Consider the following 23,991-nt stretch of genomic DNA (forward strand, 5'->3'; position numbering starts at 1 on the left):
AAAAGTGCTTGGACTATACTATTTACATGGTGGAATACTACTCCTGATGTGGTGGTCTACTAAAAATATTCCTCGGTTGCAGACTCCATGATATCTTCTTCAGCTTCGTCTTTAAAGTCATCATCGCTCAGGTCCGAGTCGGTGCCGCCGATGATGATGTAGTCCTCCCGGCGAATCTCCTTGGGTTCTTCGTCTTCTTCTACTGGTGTGCGGTCTCCATGAATATTCCGATCTTCTTAATCAGGTCGTCATTCTTCTCCACTAGTAGACCCGACCTCAGACCTACGGGTCCATAGTTAGTAGCTAGATGGCTTCTTCTCTCTTTTTGGATCTCAATAAAATGTTCTCCCCCTCTCTTGTGGAGATCTATTGTAGCGACCCGACCTCAAACGGTTAAGTCTATGTGCTTCAGTGTCATCCCTGGATCGGTAATGCTGACACACACAGTACTCGAGGATTTATAACAGAGTAGCAATCACACACTTATTACATCGAATGTCTCCAAAGAGAACTTATTACAATAAATATGGCTTAAGGCCATCTAATACGATAACAGCGGAAAGCTTGGAAGATAAAGTGAGTCCATCAACTCCAACGGCATAGCTGAGCTGCACGGCAACGACCTAACGAACCTTACTTCTCGTCTGAAAAGTCTGCAACATAATACGCTGCAGCCCGAAACGGGTCAGCACATGGAATATGCTGGCAAAATAACACAGTAGAGCAAGAACAGAATAATGCTATCACTACATGCATATTTGGCTGGTGGAAAGCTCTATGGTTATAGTTTTTGCGAAAAGCCAATTTTTTCCTACAACAAAGGAATATAATTTATTTTAACTATCATGGTAGTTGAAACATCATTGAGAAGGTTCCTTCAACTCAATCCCAATTAAGGTAATTATCAACCCAACAATATTAATTTAGAGTGATGAGATACATAAGATACTCCAAGTACTAGATACTCAAGATTTATCCATAACCGGGGACACGACTAACCATGATTAGTTTTTACACTCTGGAGAGGTTTGCACACTTTTCCCCACAAGACTCGATCTCCTTCATTGGATTTCTCGCACTACATGGTGTTTGAGAAACGAATGACCGAGACAAAGTCTTTCAGAAACATTAACTCTCTACTCCGGGCAGACCATACCAAACCTACAATCCCACTACCTGCCGATCCACCTCTTCAAGAGCTTCACGTAACTTACTCAACTATGCTAGAGCCCATAATAGCTTGTGGTTGCACACGGAAGTTTCTGGCATGAATAATCTCAGTTACCTTTGAGCCTGGGTGGCGGTCCATAGGAAGATCACACGGGTACTCCGGGATTTCCAAAAATACAGGCAACACTGGGTACTCCAGGTGCCTCAATCCACCCAGATGTGTATTTAAGTAGGCACATTAAGTTGAACCATTAATTAACAATCTCACATCTGTCATGGATTTCACTCACCCAAACAACGTCTACGAGCATAGCACAGCAATATAAGCAACACGTAGAAGTAACTCCCAAGGGTTTGAATATAACAGGGTAATAGGTTCTATCTCATCAACTACTTCCCAACCCACATGTTAATGACATCCTAACCATGCAATGTTTGAGGATTGGAACTAATGCATAAAAACTGGGTGATAAAGGGGTATGATCAAAGTGTTACTTGCCTTGCTGACGATCCGCGTAACCTAAAGACTCCAAATAACACGCTTCGCACTCCGGGAATTCTATCGCAAACAAACAATAGCATACATAAGCAATCAAGCTAAGAAACATGGGTAAAACTCAAATAAAAGGATTTAACCAGAAAGTTCAATTTAAGAACTCCGGTTTGCAAAAAGAATCAAATCGAACAGAGCAACGAAACTCAAACGGCGAAAGAAACAAGATCCGTTTACTAATCTAGACCTAGGTCAAATTTTACAGTAGCAAAAACTTGTGCAAGTTGGTTAAGCGGAAAGAGGGTCTCGAGACGAAGATCTAGGCGCTTGAATCGCCTGATTCCGACTATCGAGCGAAAAGATAAAGTAGAACGAAAATCGGATCAGAAATCGCAATCAGAAATAATCGCGGATTAATCCGATAAAAGAAAATTGACGAACAGGCTAACGAACGAGCGTTCGTTGTCTGTAACTAACGAGCGAAAACTGTTCGCTAAAACGAACATACGGATGAACGTCCGCTAAAAAGAAAAACCGGGAAAACCGGCGAACCGAAGAAAAAAACGAACTAGGGTTTTCTTTAAAAAAGACCAGATTGGTTTTCGTTTAAAAAAACCAGTGGCTACCTCGTCGGTCCGGCGAGACGCGGCGGCGATGGCAGGGCGAGGCGTGGCAGCGGGCGGGGAGGTTTCCCCCGGTGAGCGCCGGGATGACGAAGATGGCCACCGGTGATGGTTTCCCCCTCCGGCAGGGTGTCGGAACAGGGTCCCGATTGTTTTTTCGTGGTTACAGAGGCTTGCGGCGGCGGAACTCCCGATCTAGGTTCTGTTCTGGAGGTTTGGGGATATATAAGAGGTGTTGCCGTCGAGAACAATTCAGGGGGTCCACGAGTCAACCACAAGGTCGGAGGGAGCGCCTGATACGTCTCCAACATATATATAATTTTTGATTGCTCCATGCTATATTATCTTCTGTTTTGGACATTATTGGGCTTTATTATCCACTTTTATATTACTTTTGGGACTAACCTATTAACCGGAGGCCCGGCCCAGAATTGCTTTTTTTTGCCTGTTTTAGGGTTTCGAAGAAAAGGAATATCAAACGGAGTCCAAACGGAATGAAACCTTCGGGAACGTGATTTTCTCAACGAACAAGACCCGGGAGACTTGGACCCTACGTCAAGAAAGAAAAGAGGAGGCCACGAGGTAGGGGGCGCGCCTACCCCCAGGCGCGCCCTCGACCCTCGTGGGCCCCTGTTGCTCCATCAACGTACTCCTTCCTCCTATATATATCCACGTACCCCCAAACGATCAGAACAGGAGCCAAAACCCTAATTCCACCGCCGTAACTTTCTGTATCCATGAGATCCCATCTTGGGGCCTGTTCCGGAGCTCCGCCGGAGGGGGCATCGATCACGGAGGGCTTCTACATCAACACCATAGCCCCTCCGATGAAGTGTGAGTAGTTTACCTCAGACCTACGAGTCCATTGTTAGTAGCTAGATGGCTTCTTCTCGCTTTTTGGATCTCAATACAATGTTCTCGCCCTCTCTTGTGGAGGTCTATTCGATGTAATCTTCTTTTTGCGGTGTGTTTGTTGAGATCGATGAATTGTGGGTTTATGATCAAGTCTATCTATGAATAATATTTGAATCTTCTCTGAATTCTTTTATGTATGATTTGTTATCTTTGCAAGTCTCTTCGAATTATCAGTTTGGTTTGGCCTACTAGATTGATCTTTCTTGCAATGGGAGAAGTGCTTAGCTTTGGGTTCAGTATTGCGGTGTCCTTTCCCGGTGAGAGTAATGGCAGCTAGGCATGTATTGTATTGTTGCCATCGAGGATAACAAGATGGGGTTTTCTTCATATTGCATGAGTCTATCCCTCTAAGTCATGTCATCTTTCTTAAGGCGTTACTCTGTTTTAACTTAGTACTCTAGATGCATGTTGGACAGCGGTCAATGAGTGGAGTAATAGTAGTAGATGCAGGCAGGAGTCGGTCTACTTGTATCGAACGTGATGCCTATATACATGATCATACCTAGATATTCTCAATTCTGTCAATTGCTCAGCAGTAATTTGTTCACCCACCGTAGAATAGTTATGCTCTTGAGAGAAGCCACTAGTGAAACCTATGGCCCCCGGGTCTATCTTTATCATATTGATCTCCTACTACCTAGTTATTTCCTTTGCTATTTACTTTGCCTTTATTTTACTTTGCATCTTTATCATAAAAATACCAAAAATATTATCTTATCATATCTATGAGATCTCACTCTCGTAAGTGGCCCTATAGGGATTGAAAACCCCTATTTGTGTTGGTTGCGAGGATTTATTTGTTTTGTGCAGGTGCTAGGGACTCGCGCGTAGCCTCCTACTGGATTGATTCCTTGGTTCTCAAAAACTGAGGGAAATACTGACGCTGCTTTGCTGCATCATCCCTTCCTCTTCGGGGAAAACCAAGGCAGTGCTCAAGAGGTAGCAGCGCTCTCCACCTTTGTGGAGGCCTCGTGGCTCTTCTGGCCCAACTCTTTTGCTTCGGGGGCTTCTTCTGGTCCAAAAACAATGTCGTGAAGTTTCAGGTCAATTGGACTCCGTTTGATATTCCTTTTCTAGGAAACTCAAAAACAAGGAAAAAACTAAAACTGACATTGGGCTCTAGGTTAATAGGTTAGTCGCAAAAATCATATAAAATGGCATATAAATGCATATAAAACATCCAAGATTGATAATATAATAGCATGGAACAATTAAAAATTATAGATAAGTTGGAGATGTATCAAGCATCCCCAAGCTTAATTCATGCTCGTCCTCGAGTAGGTAAATAATAAAAACAGAATTTTTGATGTGGAATGCTACCTAACGTATTTATCCATGTAATTTTCTTTATTGTCGCAAGAATGTTCAGCTCCGTAAGATTCAAACCAAAAGTTTAATATTGACATAAAAACAATAATACTTCAAGCATAATAACAAGACAATTATGTCTTCTCAAAATAACATGGCCAAAGTAAGTTATCCCTACAAAATCATATAGTCTGGCTATGCTCCATCTTCATCACACAAAATATTCAAATCATGCACAACCCTGATGACAAGACAAACAATTGTTTCATACATTTGATGTTCTCAAACCTTTTCAACTTTATGCAATACATGAGCGTGAGCCATGGACATAGCACTATAGGTGGAATAGAAGGTGTTTGTGGAGAAGATAAAAAGAAGGAGATAGTCTAACATCAACTAGGCATATCAACGGGCTATGGAGATGCCCACCAATAGATATTGATGTGAGTGAGTAGGGATTGCCATGCAATGGACACTAGAGCTATAAGTCTATGAAAGTTCAAAAAGAAACTAAGTGGGTGTGCATCCAACTTGCTTGCTCACGAAGACCTAGAACATTTGAGGAAGGCCATCATTGGAATATACAAGCCAAGTTCTATAATGAAAAATTCCCACTAATATATGAAAGTGACAACATAGGAGACTCTTATCATGAAGATCATGGTGCTACTTTGAAGCATAAGTGTGGTAAAAGGATAGTAGCATTGCCCCTTCTCTTTTTTTGGCCTTCTCTTTTTTTGGCCTTCTCTTTTTTGGGCCTCTTTTTTTATTTTTCATCGGGAGTCTCATCCCGACTTGTGGGGGAATCATAGTCTCCGTCATCCTTTCCTCACTGGGACAATGCTCTAATAATGAAGATCATCACACTTTTATTTACTTACAACTCAGGAATTACAACTCGATACTTAGAACAAAATATGACTCTATATGAATGTCTCCGGCAGAGTACCGGTATGTGCAATGAATCAAGAGTGACATGTATGGAAGAGTTATGAATGGTGGCTTTGCCACAAATACAATGTCAACTACATGATCATGCAAAGCAATATGACAATGATGGAGTGTGTCATAATAAATGGAACAGTGGAAAGTTGCATGGCAATATATCTCGGAATGGCTATGGAAATGCCATAATAGGTAGGTATGGTGGCTGTTTTGAGGAACGTATATGGTGGGTGTATGGCACTAGTGAAAGTTTCGTGACACTAGAGAGGCTAGCAGTGGTGAAAGGGTGAGAGTGCGTATAATCCATGGACTCAACATTAGTCATAAAGAACTCACATACTTATTGCAAAAATCTATTAGTCATCGAAACAAAGTACTACGTGCATGCTCCTAGGAGGATAGATTGGTAGGAAAAGACCATCACCCGTCCCCGACCGCCACTCATAAGGAAAACAATCAATAAATAAATCATGCTCCGACTTCATCACATAACAGTTCACCATACATGCATGCTACGGGAAACACAAACGTTAACACAAGTATTTCTCAAATTGACAACTACTCACTAGCATGACTCTAATATCACCATCTTCATATCTCAAAACAATCATAAGGAATCAAACTTCTCATAGTATTCAATGCACTTTATATGAAAGTTTTTATTATATCCCTCTTGGATGCCCATCATATTAGGACTAATTTCATAACCTAAGCAAATTACCATGCTGTTTAAGAACTCACAAAATAATATAAGTGAAGCATGAGAGTTCATCAATTTCTTCAAAATAAAACCATCGCAGTGCTCTAAAAAGATATAAGTGAAGCACTAGAGCAAATGACAAACTACTCCAAAAGATATAAGCGAAGCACAATGAGTAGTTGAATAATTATGTAACTATGTGAAGACTCCTTCTCATAAATAAAATTTCAGATTTTAAGTACTCTATTCAAACAGCAAGCAAATACTAATAAAATAAAATGAAGTTCCAAGCAAAACACATATCATGTGGTAAATAAAAATATAGCTCCAAGTAAAGTTACCGACGAACGAAGATGAAAGAGGGGATGCCATATGGGGCATCCCCAAGCTTAGTTGCTTGGATCTTCCTTGAATATTAACTTGGGGTACCTTGGGCATCCCAAAGCTTAGGCTCTTGCCACTCCTTATTCCGTAGTCCATCGAACCTTTCCCCAAAACTTGAAAACTTCACAACACAAAACTCAACAGAAAATCTCATAAGCTCCATTAGTATAAGAAAATAAATCACCACTTTTGGTACTGTTGTGAATTGATTCTTTATTTATATTGGTGTATTATCTACTGTATTCCAACTTCTCCATGTTTCATACCCTCCGATACTACTCACAGATTTATCAAAATAAGCAAACAACACATAGAAAACAGAATCTGTCAAAAACAGAATAGTCTGTAGTAATCTGTAACTCACGAATACTTCTGTAACTCCAAAAATCCTGAGAAATTAGGAAGTCCTAGGGAATTTGTTTATTAATCTTCTTCAAAAATAATCAGTATTTTATCACGCTTCTGTTAAAAATGAGATTTTCTTTCCTGAGCGCAAAAGTTTCTGTTTTTCAGCAAGTTCAAATCAACTATCACCATAGATCATCCCAAAGGTCTTACTTGGCACTTTATTGAAACAAAAGCTATAAAACATGATTACTACAGTAGCCTAATCATGTAAACACACAAAAACAGTAGGTATAAATGTTGGGTTGACTCCCAACAAGCGCTTTTCTTTAATGCCTTTTTAGCTAGGCATTAGGATTTCAATGATGCTCACATAAAAGAAAGGAATTGAAACATAATGGGAGCATCATGAAGCATATTACAAGCACATTTAAGCCTAACCCACTTCCTATGCATAGGGATTTTATGAGCAAACAATTCATGGGAACAAGAATCATTGAGCATAGGAAGGCAAAACAAGTGCAACTTCAACATTTTCAACACATAGAGAAGAAACTTGATATTATTGCAACTCCTACAAGCATATATTCCTCCCTCATGATAATTTTCAGTAGCATCATGTATGAATTCAATAATATAACTATCACATAAAGCATTATTTTCATGATCTACAAGCATAGAAATTTTACTACTCTCCACATAAGCTAAATTCTTCTCATTCGGAATAGTGGGAGTATCATACGAAACTTGAATACTATAAATTGTTTCTACATTAAAAGAATAATGTTCAGAAAAAGGGTAATAATAAGTATGAAAAGCTTTATAAATATAATCATCACTACTTTTTATAACATAAGTGACATCACAATAATCATCATAAGTAGCAACTTTGTTCTCATCATAATCAGTTGAAACCTCTTCCAAGATAGTGGAATCATTACTAAATAAACTCATGACCTCTCCAAATCCACTTTTATCATTAAAATAAGATTCAACACCCTCCAAAATAGTGGGATCACTACTTCCTAAAGTTGACACTCTTTGAAACCCACTTTCATAAATATTGCTATCATCAAAAATAGGAGGCATGCTATCATCATAATAAATTTGCTCATCAAAACTTGGAGGACTAAAAATATCATCTTCATTAAACATAGCATCCCCAAGTTTGGGCCTTTGCATATCACTAGCATCATGGATATTCAAAGAATGCATACTAACAACATTGCAATCATGCTCATCATTCAAAGAATAGGAAGCATTATTCTTCTAACACTTTGGCACAATTTTCCTTTCCATCATTTTCATGAAAGACATTAAAAACATGAAGCATATGAGGCAACCTCAATTCCATTTTTTGTAGTTTTCTTTTATAGACTAAACTAGTGATAAAACAAGAAACTAAAAGATTCGATTGCAAGATCTAAATATATACCTTCAAGCGCCAACCTCCCCGGCAACGGCGCCAGAAAAGAGCTTGATGTCTACTACGCAATCTTCTTCTTGTAGACTCGTGTTGGGCCTCCAAGCGCAGAGTTATGTAGAACAGTAGCAAATTTCCCTCAAGTGGATGACCTAAGGTTTATCAATCCGTGGGAGGCATAGGATGAAGATGGTCTCTCTCAAACAACCCTGCAACTAAATAACAAAGAGTCTCTTGTGTCCCCAACACACCCAATACAATGGTAAATTGTATAGGTGCACTAGTTCGGCGAAGAGATGGTGAGACAAGCGTAATATGGATGGTAGATATAGGTTTTTGTAATCTGAAACTATAAAACAACAAGGTAACTAATGATAAAAGTGAGCAAAAACGGTATTGCAATGCTTAGAAAGAAGGCCTAGGGTTCATACTTTCACTAGTGCAAGTTCTCTCAACAATGATAACATAATTAGATCATATAACAATCCCTCAACATGCAACAAAGAGTCACTCCAAAGTCACTAATAGCGGACAACAAACGAAGAGATTGTTGTAGGGTATGAAACCACCTCAAAGTTATTCTTTCTGATCGATCTATTGGGCTATTCCTATAAGTGTCACAAACAGCCCTAGAGTTCGTACTAAAATAACACCTTAAGACACACATCAACCAAAACCCTAATGTCACCTGGATACTCCAATGTCACCACAAGTATCCACGGGTTTGATTATATGATATGCATCACACAGTCTCAGATTCATCTATTCAAACCAACACAAAGAACTTCAAAGAGTGCCCAAAAGTTTCTGTCGGAGAGTCAAGACGAAAACGTGTGCCAACCCCTATGCATAAGTTCACAAGGTCATAGAACACGCAAGTTGATCACCAAAACGTACATCAAGTAGATCATGTGAATATCCCATTGTCACCCTAGATAAGCACATGCAAGACATACATCAAGTGTTCCGAAATCCTTAGACTCAATCCGATAAGATAACTTCAAACGGAAAACTTGATCCATCACAAGAAGGTAGAGGGGGAGAAATATCATAAGATCCAACTATAATAGCAAAGCTCGCGGTACATCAAGATCGTGCCAAATCAAGAAAACGAGAGAGAGAGAGAGAGAGAGAGAGAGAGAGAGAGAGAGAGATCAAACACATAGCTACTGGTACATACCCTCATCGCCGAGGGTGAACTACTCCCTCCTCGTCATGGAGAGCGCCAGGATGATGAAGATGGCCACCGGTGATGGTTTCCCCCTCCGTCAGGGTGTCAGAACAGGGTCCCGATTGGTTTTTCGTGGCTGTAGAGGCTTACGGCGGCGAAACTCCCGGTCTAGGTTCTGTTCTGGAGGTTTGGGATATATAATAGGTGTTGGCGTCGAGAACAAGTCAGGGGGGTCCACGAGTCAACCACACGGTCGGAGGGCGCGCCCGGGGGGTGAGGGCGCGCCGTCCACCACTGTGGAGGCCTTGTGGCACTTCTGGCCCAATACTTTTGCTTCGGGAGCTTCTTTTGGTCCAAAAACAATCATCGTGAAGTCTCTGGTCAATTGGACTCCGTTTAATATTCCTTTTTTGTTAAACTCAAAAACAAGGAAAAAACAAAAACTGGCACTGGGCTCTAGGTTAATAGGTTAGTCCCAAAATCATATAAATGCATAAAAATCCAAGATTGATAATATAGTAGCATGGAATAATAAAAAATTATAGATACGTTGGAGACGTATCAAGCATCCCCAATCTTACTTCATGCCCGTCCTCGAGTAGGTAAATGATAAAAACAGAATTTTTGATGTGGAATGCTACCTAACATATTTGTCCATGTAATTTTCTTTATTGTGGCAAGAATGCTCAGATCCATAAGAAACAAAAGTTTAATATTGGCATAAAAACAATAATACTTCAAGCATACTAACAAGGCAATTATGTCTTCTCAAACCTTATAGTCGAAGTGCTCCATCTTCATCACACAAAATATTCAAATCATGCACAACCCTGATGACAAGCCAAGCAATTGTTTCATACTTTTGATGTTCTCAAACCTTTTCAACTTTCACGCAATACATGAGCGTGAGCCATGGACGTAGCACTATAGGTGGAATAGAAAGTGATTGTGGAGAAGACAAAAAGAAGGAGATAGTCTCATATCAACTAGTCATATCAACGGGCCATGGAGATGCCCATCAATAGATATTGATGTGAGTGAGTAGGAATTGCCATGCAGTGGATGCACTGGAGATATAAGTCTATGAAAGCTCAAAAAGAAACTAAGTGGGTGTGCATCCAACTTGCGTGCTCACGAAGACCTAGGGTATTTGAGAAAGCCCATCATTTGAATATACAAGACAAGTTCTATAATGAAAAATTCCCACTAGTATGTGAAAGTGACAACATAGGAGACTCTCTATCATGAAGATCATGGTGCTACTTTGAAGCACAAGTGTGGTAATAGGATAGTGCCATGGGTCTTGATGACCGATGTGCTGTGCGGCTTGATGAGGCCGCCCTGTACTTCGGCTGCTAGGGCCGTGGTGTGCTCCTCAGTATGGAGGGAGCGCTGATATCGCCATTTACTATAATGACGCCATGAGATCCAGGCATTTTTAGCTTTAGATAGGCATAGTGCGGGACTGCGTTAAAGCAGGCGAAAGAAGTTCGTCCGAGTAGTGCATGATAACCACTGCGAAAAGGGACGATGTCGAAGATCAATTCTTCGCTTCGAAAGTTGTCTAGAGAGTCGAATACTACTTCCAGTGTTAAGGAGCTCGTGTAGTGGGCCTCCACGCCGGGTATCACTCCTTTATAGGTAGTGTTGCTAGACTTGATTCTTGACGGGTCGATACCCATCTTATGGACAGTATCCTAGTAGATCAAGTTGAGGCTACTGCCTCTATCCATAAGGACTCTAGTAAGATGGTACCCATTGATGATAGGATCGAGTACTAGGGCCGCCAAACCTCCGTGACGGATACTAGTTGGGTGGTCCCTGCGATGAAAGTTGACTGGACAAGACAGCCATGGATTAAATTTTGGGGAGATAGGTTGTACGGCGTAGACGTCCCATGCGCGTTTGCGCTCCCTTTCGGGGATGTGAGTGACATAGATCATGTTCACCGTTTTCACTTTGGGGGGGGGGAATTGTTTCTGTCCCCCAGTGTTCGGTGGGCGAGGTTCGTCATCGTCCTCGCTTTGAGGTACTTTCCCCTTATGCTCGGCATTTAACTTACCGGCCTGCTTGAAAACCCAGCAATTTCTGTTGGTGTGGTTGGCAGGCTTGTCAGGGGTGCCATGAATCTAGCAAGGTCTCTCTAGTATTTTGTCCAAGTTGGATGGACCGTCCCTATTGCCTTTGAACGGTTTCTTCCGCTGACCAGTTTTGGAGCCACTGAATCCGGCGTTTACTGTCATGTCCTCTGTTTCTTTGTTATTGTTCTGACGCTTGTTTTTGTTGCGTCGTGGCCTGCCATTGTTGTCCCTGGCCTTAGAAGTGTCGGGGTCGCTGGTACTGTTACTTCTACGAGCCAACCAGCTATCTTCGCCCACACAGAAGCGGGTCATAAGTGCGGTAAGAGCCACCATAGTTTCCGGCTTTTCCTGATCGAGGTGTCGAGCGAGCAATTCGTCACGGACGCTATGCTTAAATGCCGCTAAGGCTTCGGCATCCGGATAGTCCTTGATTTGGTTCTTTTCAATTAAGAACCGATTCCAAAGTTTGCGAGCTGACTCTCCGGGTTGCTGGGTTATGTGACTCATGTCGTCAGCATCCGGTGACCGGACATAAGTGCCCTGAAAGTTGGCCCAAAAAGCAACCTCTAAGTCTTCCCAACTTCCAATGGAGTTCTCTGGGAGGCTGTTCAACCAGTATCGTGCTGGTCCTTTCAGCTTTAGATGGAGATATTTAATGGCGTGGAGATCATCTCCGTGAGCCATGTGAATGTGGAGAAGAAAATCTTCAATCCATACGGCGGGATCCGTCGTTCCATCTTACTGCTCGATGTTCACGGGTTTAAACCCTTCCAGAAATTGGTGCTGCATTACCTCATCGGTAAAGCACATGGGGTGTGTGGCGCCTCTGTATCGGGCGACATCGTGGCAAAGTTCGGACAACATCTGTGTTCGGTGCTGACCCCGGAGTTGATTGTATCTGTCGTTCCAGGCTTGATAGCCGTCATCTCACGTGGGCGCATGTCCTCTTGATCCACAGATTGATCTTGTCTGGCCGGCTCTATTGGTCAGGTCCTGACATAGGTCATATGTGTAGCCCGGAGTCGATGTCTCCTTGCCTCTATGGTGAGGGGGCGCGGGCCGGTGTTTGGCATAATTAGCAGTTTTGTCCCGTCCACATGGTGGTCTGTCCTGTTGATCAGCCTGATTCCATTTTGACAGTATTGGTGCAAGGGCCTCGTCGTCAAATTATGGCAATAGCATGCGCTTTGGGTAACTCTTTGTCGGGCGCTCAAAGCCATATCCTTCTTCGGCGGCTAGGACCTTAGTCCATCTATCATTGAGTGTGTCCTGTTCGGCTTTAATCTGCCGCTGTTTCTTTTTCAGGCTTCGCGCGGTGGCGATGAGCTATTGCTTGAAGCATTCTTGTTCGAGGGGTTCCTCTGGGACGATGAAATCTTCGTCATCGAGGCTGACATCCTCTTCGAAGACAGGTAAGTAGTTACTATCTTCCGAATCTTTGTGATCGGTGAGTTCTTCGGGGCTGAATTGACCCTCTTCCCTTTCATCCTGCTCGAACGCAGGTTGTATGGGGTTTTCGGGGTCTTTGGCATTATCCAGAGTGTCATTGTCTCCGGTGCCGGTGTTGCTTTCCCTTTCTCGACATGATCCTGAGCGGCGCCACTGACGACGACATTTTGGTGGTTCATCGACGGGCTTATCCTCATTTCGATCCTGAGTTCCATCGTCGTCCTTCTTCTCAAGGGTGTCCACCATGTATACATCGTAAGTAGAAGTGGCCGTCCCACGCCTGGTGATGGGCGGGTTTTGACCTGGTTCGGTTTCGACATCGTCATCCACATCATCGATGTCTTCAGAAGCGTAGTCTAGCATGTCGGTTAAATCCTCGATAGTGGCTATTAAGTGGGTGGTGGGTGGGATGTAAAATTCCCTAGTTTCAGCCCCCAGCTCGAACTGGGCGTAGTTCGAAGGTGACACCTCCGAGATGGCGAGAGATTGCATTAAGTCCGGCACCTCGTTTAAGTGCGAGAGTTGGACGTGTGTCTGAGGATCTGCGGAACTAGGTTGGGCAATAATCGCTAGACCGAGCTCGAAGGACGCAGACCTCGAGAGTACGGAGTTGGTTCCCAGCGGCGAGTCCGGCTTCCCGATGATGGGGAGAGTCCTGTTTGATTCTGGGTCCACCGACGGCGTAGTCGCCTCTGGGTCTCCAGCTAGAAGCTCCATGATGGGAGAGAGTCTGGCGGGGTTCACCTTCCCGTTTTCGGACGAAGTAGTCTGGCCCACATCTTAGGCCGAGGCGGACACAAGCATCGACCCCTGGATGGGATCTGGTAGTAGATCTGACGGGCCTCCTTTGTGCAGGTGTGGAGCGGCGGTCGAAGCCGTGAACCCCTCGAAGATCAGGTCTCCTCAGATATCAGTGACGTAGCTCAAAATTCCAAACCTGACTCGGTGACCGGGGGCGTAGCTGTCGACCTGCTGAAGGTGACCAGTCGAGTTGGCACGTAGCATGAAGCTGCCAAACATGAAAAGCTGACCTGGGAGGAAGGTCTCCCAGCAGACAGCACCATCATTGATGAAGAGGCGAGCCATCGATTCTTCTGTTGACAACACAATGGAACTCTCAATGAAAGCACCAATGTTGGTGTCAAAACCGGTGGATCTCGGGTAGGGGTCCCAAGATGTGTGTTTGAGGACCGATGGTAACAAGGGACACAATGTTTTACCCAGGTCTGGTCCCTCTTAAAGGAGGTAAAACCCTATGTCCTGCTAGATTATATTTGATGGGTATACGGGTTACAAGAGTTGATCGCCCTCGAGATCATAATGGCTAAACCCTAGCCGATCGCAATGGTTATTCTGATAGCCCCTATGGACTAAACCCTCCGTTTTATATACACACACCGGAGGGGTCTAGGGTTGTAAAGAGTCGGTTTACAGAGGAAGGAAACAATACACCCAGACACCAAACTTGCCATCCACGCATATAGGAGTCCTACCCGGACACGGGGGATAGTCTTCTGCTTTATCTTCACGGCCCATCAGTCCAGCCCATATCAAATAGACTGGACACCTGAGGACCCCCTAATCCAGGACTCCCTTGGTCACCGCAGAAATCGAACGAAGCTTCTCCGACAAGGTCGGCAACCCACGGCCGAAGAGTTGGCAATCGCCGAGAGTGTTTGAGCAGTCGTCCGTTCCTCCGCCGCATACCTTGCCACGACGGAGCCCGTCCAAGCCCAGATCGTGGCCGCCCATGCCCAGCTCGTGGTGGCCTTTTCCAAAGAGATGGCGGGCGTGGATGGCGAGATGCTTGCCGAGTATGGTGTGATGGATGCCGTGGAGCCCCTTCCCCAGGAGACCGCCGGGCACGAGCTGGACATTGAGGAGGCGGCGGAGATCGACGAGCACCAGCCGTAGTAGTACTCTTTGTTTTGTTTAATTAAGAGTGACAGTCTTTAATTTGTTAGAGTAATGTTTAGGTCAGCTAGCTCTGTTTAATTGCTGAACTTGCTCGATTAAGAAGTGTGGGTGTGTTGTAGTCTCCTTTGTGTACCCAAATTATGCAATGACGTGGATGACCACTATAACCAGGAAAATTCTAACCAAAAATTTTGGCGTTCAAACTCATCACACATGGGTTGAGCTATCTGAATCGTTTGTGATGTTCACATATCGTACACAGTTCTGAATAAGGGACCATGTCTGATGACACTTTGCGCACTAGTTTTTTCGCTGAACCGGTTCAAAATTTTTGGCTTCCGCGGAAATATCTACCTCCCCGTCCCTCCCCCTTACCAAAAGCCACATTTTCCTTGTTTCTGCCTTCCTTTCCAAGTTGAAACCTTCACTCCTTGCTTGCAGCGCTGCCTCCTCGCTAGCGACCCTCCTTCACATTATTCGGCCTCGTCTATCTAGGCAAGTAATCCACACCTGATACGCCTCTATCGTATCTATAATTTATGACGTATTCATGTCGTTATATTATCATTCTTGGATGTTTTACAATCATTTTATCACAACTTTATATCAGTTTTTGGGACTAACCTATTGACACAGTGCCCAGTGCCAGTTGTTTTTTACATCACAGAAAATCAATACCAAATTGAGTCCAAACGCAGTGAAACTCTTTGGAAATTTTTTTCTGGACCAGAAGACATCTGTTGGGCCAAAGAAGTACCGGAGGGGAGCTTCGAGGAGAGCACAACACACCAGGGCGCGCCTGGGAGCCCAGGCGCGCCCAGGTGGGTTGTGCCCACCTCGCTGGCCTCCCACACCGCCTCTTCGCCCTATAAATTGCCAAATATTCTAAAACCCACGAAGATAACCCTAGATCAGAATATCCACCGTTGCAAGCCTCTATAGCCACGAAAAACCAATCGGGAGCCCGTTCCGGCACCTTGCCGGAGGGGGAGATCATCACCGAAGGCCATCTTCATATCCCTATGATCTCCATAATGAGGAGGGAGTAGTCCACCCTCAGGGTTGAGGGTTTGTCCCAGTAGCTATGTGTTCATTCTCTCTCTCTCTCTCGTGTTCTTGAGATGGCACGATCTTGATGTATCGGGCTTTGTTAATATAGTTGTATCATATGGTGTTTTCCCCTCTCTATCTTGTTGTGATGAATTGAGTTTTCCCTTTGAGAATTCGTTTTACCGGATTGAATACTTTTATGGATTTGAGAGCACTTGATATATGTCTTGCATAAGAATACCCGTGGTGACAATGGGGTACTATATTGATTCACCTGAGATATGTTTTGGCACTCAACTCGCGGATTCCCAAGGTGACATTAGGGTAATCTATGCCTAGGGGTTGATGCATGTTCTCGTCTTTGTTTCTCTAGTAGAAAATTTTGGACACTCTTTGAGGTTCTTTGTGTTGGATTGCGTATTATGAATCTAAAATTATTTGGTGTTATTTTAGTACGAACTCTTGGATAGATCGATCGGAAAGAATAGCTTTGAGGTGGTTTCGTACCCTACAAACAATTTCTTCTTATGTTCTCCGCTATATAGGAACTTTGGGGTGATTCTTCATCGCACTTTGAGGGATGGTTATATGATCCAATTAGATTAGCATTGTTGAGAGATTGCACTAGTGAAAGTACGGATCGTAGGCCTTGTTTTCAAGCATTGCAATACCGTTTGTGCTCACTTTTGTTACATGCTACCTTGCTGTTTTTTATTGTCACTATCACCAAAATCAATATCTACTATCATTAATACACTTGTATTACCATCTCTTCGCCGAACTAGTGCACCAATACAAATTCCCATTGTATTTGGTGTGTTGGGGACACAAGAGACTTTTTATTATTTGGTTGCAGAGTTGTTTGAGAGAGACCATCATCATCCTACACCTCCCATGGATTGATAAACCTTAGGTCATCCACTTGAGGGAAAAATTTTACTGTCCTACAAAACTCTGCGCTTGGAGGCCCAACACAAGTCTACAAGAACAAGTTGTGTAGTAGACATCAACACCCGACCCCCATCCTCCTTCTTCCACATCCCACATACCCCGACTGCCAGCGCGACACCTTCCACCCAAATCACCGACCCCTCCACCAAATAAGCTCCGCCCTAAGCCATGGTGCATGCAATATAGCCAGGAGCTCAAGGAGCATTTGGCAGTGGAGAAGCAAATCACGGCCGCACACGCGTACGAGTTCGCAATGGCTGCCATTCGTGCCGACCCCCAGATCTTGGACGAGCACCTTGCCATTTGCTAGCTATGCCAGTTAAGCATGCTCAGTTTACCTGTTGCGTGTGCTGCTCCTGCCTTTTCTTAACAAATTCTAGTGAATTGTGCTATCTAAGTTTACCATGCAATTTTTTGCTCTAGTTTATATGTTCTATACGTCATGCAGTGTGGTGCTTACTTATTAACTGTTTGGTTAATTAGTTGTCATCTTCAGTTAACTGTTTGGTTCAATTCTGCAAATGTGATGTTAAATTCTTCAGGCTACAATTTTGTATTGTCTTCCACGTGATAAATAAATCGAATTTATCTTTACAAAATACATGAGAAACGAATACAATTGCTATATTTCCAAGTTGCCAAGCATGCTTGGTTTGGTTATACATTATACAATGTGGTGCTCAGTTAATGTTTGGTTCATTTGTTGTGGTGTTTAGTTAATAGTTTGGTTCAATTCTACAATGCGATGTTCAATAGTTTTGGGTGCATTTTGTTATTGTATACCATGTGAGAAGTTTATCGAATTTGGATGTACTAAATACATGAGAAACAAATACAATTGCTATATTTCCAAGTTGTCAAGCATGCTTGGTTTGGTTAACTATCTGGTCTTCTATTAAGACTATGTTATATTGTGCAATGTGGTGTTCAGTTAACGTTTGGTTCATTTGTTGTGGTGTTTAGTTAGCTGTTTGGTTCAATTCTTCAATGTGATGTTCAATTGTTGTGGGTGCATTATGTTATTGTATACCATGTGAGGAATAAATTGAATTTGGCTGTACTAAATACATGAGAAACAAATACAATTGATATATTTCCAAGTTATTAAGCATACTTGGCTTGGTTAACTGTCTCATCTTCTATTAGAAGTATGTTATATTGTGCAATGCGGTGCTTAGTTAATGTTTGGTTCATTTGTTGTGGTGATTAGTTAACTGATTGGTTCAATTCTGCAATGCGATGTCCAATTGTCGTGGGTAGAATTTTGTATTGTTGTGCATGTGAGGAATAAATCGAATTTGGCTGCACTTAATACATGAGAAACATATACAAGTGCTATATTTCCTAGTTCTTAATCATGCTTGGTTTGGATAAAGGGGTTTTCCATGTGGCTTGAATTAATCTGATGAATCTGCAATGTGCTTATTTTTCATCAACATATTTTACTGATAGCATGTGAACCCTTACTTAACGTGATGACTAACTACCTTATATGTGTTGCAGGGAAACAATGGGAAGCACTGAGGTTTACAATCGAGGTTAGCACATGCATGGTCCATTGTCTAATAGCACATTATTGTGCAATTGCAGGAACCATTCTAATATTTAGGTTTTTAACAATTTGGTCTTGCACATGTAGGTCCTGCTGTCAGAGGTTTTGACCCACTGTTCGACCCTTTTTGCATATGGGGAAATGAGTTGTCCATGAATATCAATCAAGTCAAGAAACTTAGAAAGATTGTTAGGATAAAGAAATTAGCGACAAAAATAACAAGATATTTGTCTACACAATGGAATAGACATTAGTTCACTACAAGATGGTACTAACTATTATACCTTGTGTCGGTGTCAAAACCGGCGGATCTCGGGTAGGGGGTCCCGAACTGTGCGTCTAGGCCGGATGGTAACAGGAGGAAAGGGACACGAAGTTTTACCCAGGTTCGGGCCCTCTCGATGGAGGTAAAACCCTACGTCCTGCTTGATTAATATTGATGATATGGGTAGTACAAGAGTAGATCTACCACGAGATAGAAGAGGCTAAACCCTAGAAGCTAGCCTATGGCATGATTGTTGATGTCTACGTTGTCATACGGACTAAAACCCTCCGGTTTATATAGACACCGGAGAGGGTTAGAGTTACACAAAGTCGGTTACAATGGTAGGAGATCTTCATATCCGTATCGCCAAGATTGCCTTCCACGCCAAGGAAAGTCCCTTCCGGACATGGCGGAGTCTTCAATCTTGTATCTTCATAGTCCAGGAGTTCGGCTGAAGGTATAGTCCGGCTATCCGAACACCCCCTAATCCAGGACTCCCTCAGTAGCCCCTGAACCAGGCTTCAATGACGACGAGTCCGGCGCGCAGATTGTCTTCGGCATTGCAAGGCGGGTTCCTCCTCCAAGTACTTCATAGAAGATTTTGAACACAAAGATAGTGTCCGGCTCTGCAAAATAAGTTTCCACATATTGCCATAGAGAGAATAATATTTACACCAATTTAATCTGCTGACGTATTCCGTAGTGTGACACACCACGGCCAAGCCTTTATCCGAGTCGTTTCATTATCCCACCTCAGCGCCTCATGCGAGGCGGTTTCCTTGGCACGTCTTGTTAAAGCAGAGATCATGTCCCCTTATCCCGGGATTCTCATCAATATGGGCGTGGGTAACCCAACCGCCCCATTGATTACGGCGCTTGGAGATAAGCGAGTTTTACCAGGCTGGTGGGGACATGTAGTTGCGTCCACCCATATAAGGGGATAAGGATCCACCTTTTCACCTATGCCTTCTTCCTCCTTCGCCTATCCATTCTTGCGCACTCGAGCTCCAGCGCCCAAGTCCGCACTCCCCACCTCAACCTTCTCCAGCCATGTTCGGAGCGGGAGGCAAGTGGATGGTCTCCTCCGTCATAGAGGGACACATCAAAAAGCTGAGGAAGGCCGAATACCTGTCTAACGACATCGCGTACCGGCTTCCCGAAAAGGGGCAGCTCATCCCCACCCCTAGGCCCCATGAGAGGGTGGTGTTCCTCCCCCATTTCCTCCGCGGACTGGGCTTCCCTCTCCACCCATTTGTCCGGGGGCTCATGTTCTACTACGGCTTGGATTTCCATGATCTGGCCCCGAACTTTGTCCTCAACATCTCGGCGTTTATCGTCGTGTGCGAGGCTTTCCTCCACATCCGCCCCCATTTCGGCCTATGGCTCAAGACTTTCAACGTCAAGCCGAAGGTGGTGCGCGGCAACCAGGCGGAGTGCGGAGGCGCCATGGTGGGCAAGATGGCCAATGTCCTATGGATCGAGGGCTCCTTTGTGGAGACCCTAAAGGGGTGGCAATTGGGGTGGTTTTATATCACCGAGCCGCGCGACACCGAATGGGTTGCACCCCCCGAGTTTCGATCCGGACCCCCTACGCGGCTCACCTCCTGGAAGGAGACGGGCCTGTCGTGGGGTAAGAAAGGAGAGCTGACCGGACTCCAAACATGCATCCAAACCTTGGTGGACAAGAAGCTCAAACTTGTCAACGTAGTCCAGGTTATGCTCATCCGCCTGATCCTCCCGTGTCAACAACGGGCTTTCAACCTGTGGGAGTTTGACCCGGCGCGGCACCAAACTCTGAGCAGGCTCTTCGAAACAACGTACGAAGATGCCTGGAAGGTGCTTTTCAAGGGCGCCGAGGCTCCCGCATCCGCTACCGAGGATCAGGGATTCAGTGCGCAGCGTCATGCTCTCACGGTAAGCTGTTTTTTCCTTTTACAGGGTATCAGTTTTTCATAGTTTAACTCCATGCGGGATCTAAGCTCCCTTACCTTTGACAGGATTGGTAGGTGACGTTCCGGACAGATCAACTGTCCGGCTCCTTTGCCCGAAGGCCCAGCGGATGCTCGCTTGGCGAAGCTGCTGGTTCCGGCACCCTATGTGGTGCCGGAGAAGAAGGCCGCGAAAAAGGCCACGGGGACTCGAAAGAGTGCCCGGCGCCAGGAGGTGCCGGATCCATCGTCCGACGGTTCTGAGGCGCATTCGTCCCGTGAAGACGAGGAGGAATAAGAAGAGACCTCTCCCCCTCCAGCGGGAGGAGAGAAGAAAAGGAAGGCCGCCCTCTCTGGGGAGGCCGGAGGGTCCAAGAAGGGGAAAACCCTTCCCCCGGACTACTCCACCGACGCCGATGACGGTGGAGAGGAGTGGCAGCCCAGGGCCAAGCCCCTGGCAAAATCGTAAGTATCCGGATACCAGAGTAATTCATAGTATTCGTTTATTGCACAACTTTCCCTTATGTAGAATATGTTTATGCAGCCCACCCAAAGACCGGCTCGACGCGTCGTCAATCAGTTCACTAGACTCGTCGGATGTGAACTCGCTTCCGACGGCTTCCTCCCCCCGCCCTACGGACGACACCGAAGTGTTGTCCCAGCAGGTTCCAAGCCGGGAGGAGGTGGTCCTGGAGGCGCTGCAAGGCGACCTCCCGGACTCCAGGAGTAAAGGGGATGAGACCCCCCAGGGCTCCAAGTCCGGCCCTAGCTCGGACGCTACTCCGGAACCTTCAAAGGTTCCAGAGTCCGGCGAGCGACCTCCTTCCAAGAGGAGCCAGCCCACTGTGTCGGCGACCCAACCGGAGGCGCCTGACAATCTATTGGAGGCGCTCCAAGGCGCCTCCATCGACGAGAGGCACCGCACTATTATGAGTGCGGTGATCCAGAAGGTTCAGTCCGCCAAAAGCGGGCTGACTGAAGCTTGTACTAGCCTGTTAACAGGCTTTGAGGTAAGTAAAGAATGAATAAATAATATTACCGCATAGACAGTAGCCCCTGATGCTCTGTTTGGTGTTCAGAAAGAAAAGCCGAATAGAGGATCAAATAAAATTCGCAGGAGTCTATCAAAAATGAGTCAATATGCGTATGCAGGCTTCTCTGCTTGCGTACGCCGCACTGACTACAGAGGTGGACACGCTAAGGCAGAACCTCGAGCGGTCCGAGCAAGAGCTCGGGCATGCCAAGAAGCAGCTCGAGGACAATGAAGGTAAGAAATACCTTGTTTAAATATATATAAAAATGTGCAATTGCAAAAAATGACAGGATTATCGTGGCTATTGTAGGGACCACGTCTGAGGTGGCGACCCTTAAGCAAGCGCCGGTCGAGGCCGAGAAGAGGGCGGCCTCGGAGTGCACCGAGCGGGAGAAGTATGAGGCTGAGGTTGGCAAGGTACGGCAAGAGCTCCAGGCTCTCATGGAAAAACATGAGAGTTTGGAGCTTGACTCAAAGATGCGAGCGTCCGAGCTCGCGGTGGCTATTGAAAATGCCAAGTCTGCCAAGGCCGAATCCCAGAAGACCCTCCAGGAGTTGGATGAGGTGAAGAAGATAGCAGTGGGTAAGGCATTCTTTATGCAAAGCAAACACATAAACGTGAGTTACTTGTTACTTACCTGAATTCGGAGCTCTCCAGGAGCGTTCGCAGATCTTCCCCGGAGTGTGTTCGATGCCGCCGCATTCTATCGAGCCGAGGAGGGCAGCTCGACAGAGAAGGTGTTCTTGTCTCAGTATGCTGAGGCCGGACATCCCGTGCCCCTGAAGCAACTGGTCGAGCTCCACAAGGCGGCCGAACAGGCCATGAAGGGCCTCATTGTTCGGCTGTGGCCTAGAGGGGCTCTGCCTGGGAGCTATTTCGGGCTAGTGTGGCGGCTGGTGGAGGCCTGTCCAAGGCTCAAAGTCATCAAGTGCTCCGTCTACGTTGAAGGTGCCCGTAGGGCCCTTGCCCGTGCTAAGGTGCACTGGGGAAAGCTGGATGCTGAGAAGCTTGTGAAGGACGGGGCACCGTCGGGGAAAGAGCATCGCAAGCCCGAGAATTACTATAAGGATGTTCTGAAGGGTGCCTGCCTTGTGGCGGATGAATGTTCTAGGGATGTAATTTTTGAGTGAAACTTGCTCGTTTTGTCCTGTGCGCTGAAAACTTGTTCATATGCGCTAAGCAATGCTGTTGGAATTTAAAATATTACCTTCTGTGCGGCTGTTTATCAATTCTGAGAGATGGCGAGTCGTCGGCTTCTGCCCCCGTGCCGCTAGTGCTGGGGTGTTCGGGGATAAACCTGAGCGCTCTTTTTCCCATGTTTGGGTCCTTCGAGGGAGGCACTCAGCCCAACGAACAAGGCAATTGGACTATAATGCGTGAACACTCTCACTTAGCCATAGAATTCTATAATTTTAAATTTCGGCGAAGCCCCTGGTATTCGGAAGACCGAGTTCAGGGCGCTATCCACGCCTTGGCCGGACAGAGCCGGCTCCTCGCCCTAAGCGGCATAAGTCTTTAGGGACTCGAAAAACCTCTCGAACAGCGACCAGCTCTCGCTTCATCATGACAGTCAGTTTTAGCTTTCTCCGCTGAGGTGCTCGACCCAGCTCAACTGGGGCACAATCGCAGTGGTTCTCCTAGTGCTACCTTAGCCAATATAGCGGAACGTAAGGCACCAAACATAGGAGCCGGGCAAACCCAACTATTGACCCAAGACATGATTCGAAGCCGATGCATATAATGCTATAAGTTCGTGGTGCAGCACTTGTTAAAGTGTTCGGACTTCTCACACCATATTGAGGGGTACTAAAGCCCCTGGCGTATTTTGGCCATACCAACGTGTACGGGTGCAACATGCCGTTAAGGAACATATATAAAGAAAAAAGGTAATGCAAAAATAGATGAAAGCCATGCATTGTTTATTAAAAAGGGCTGCGATCAAAGCAGAACGATACAAATAATGTGATAAGTGGAAGGTCGGACTAGTTAACATGTTCGTTCCAGGGGCAAGCTGCGGAATAGTATGCGGAACAGGTATACTGCTCGTGATAGAGACCACCTGGGAGTTCCGTAATGCGGCGTGGCTTGTCTGCTTCCCTGGTTCTTGCATTGTTTGTGCGGCAATTGAACTGCCTAACAGGCCTTCCGAAGGATGGAGTCCTGAAAGTAAGAGAAAATTAAAAAATCGGTAGCCCCTGGTACGGTTTAAGCCATGTTTTGGGCGTGCCGTGATGGTGACCCTCCCCCTGTACCCATGGTATCTCTATAGCGTAGTTATGTACGCGAA

Source organism: Triticum urartu, chromosome 7 (assembly GCF_003073215.2).
Source record: "Triticum urartu cultivar G1812 chromosome 7, Tu2.1, whole genome shotgun sequence".
Classification (NCBI taxonomy): domain Eukaryota; kingdom Viridiplantae; phylum Streptophyta; class Magnoliopsida; order Poales; family Poaceae; genus Triticum; species Triticum urartu.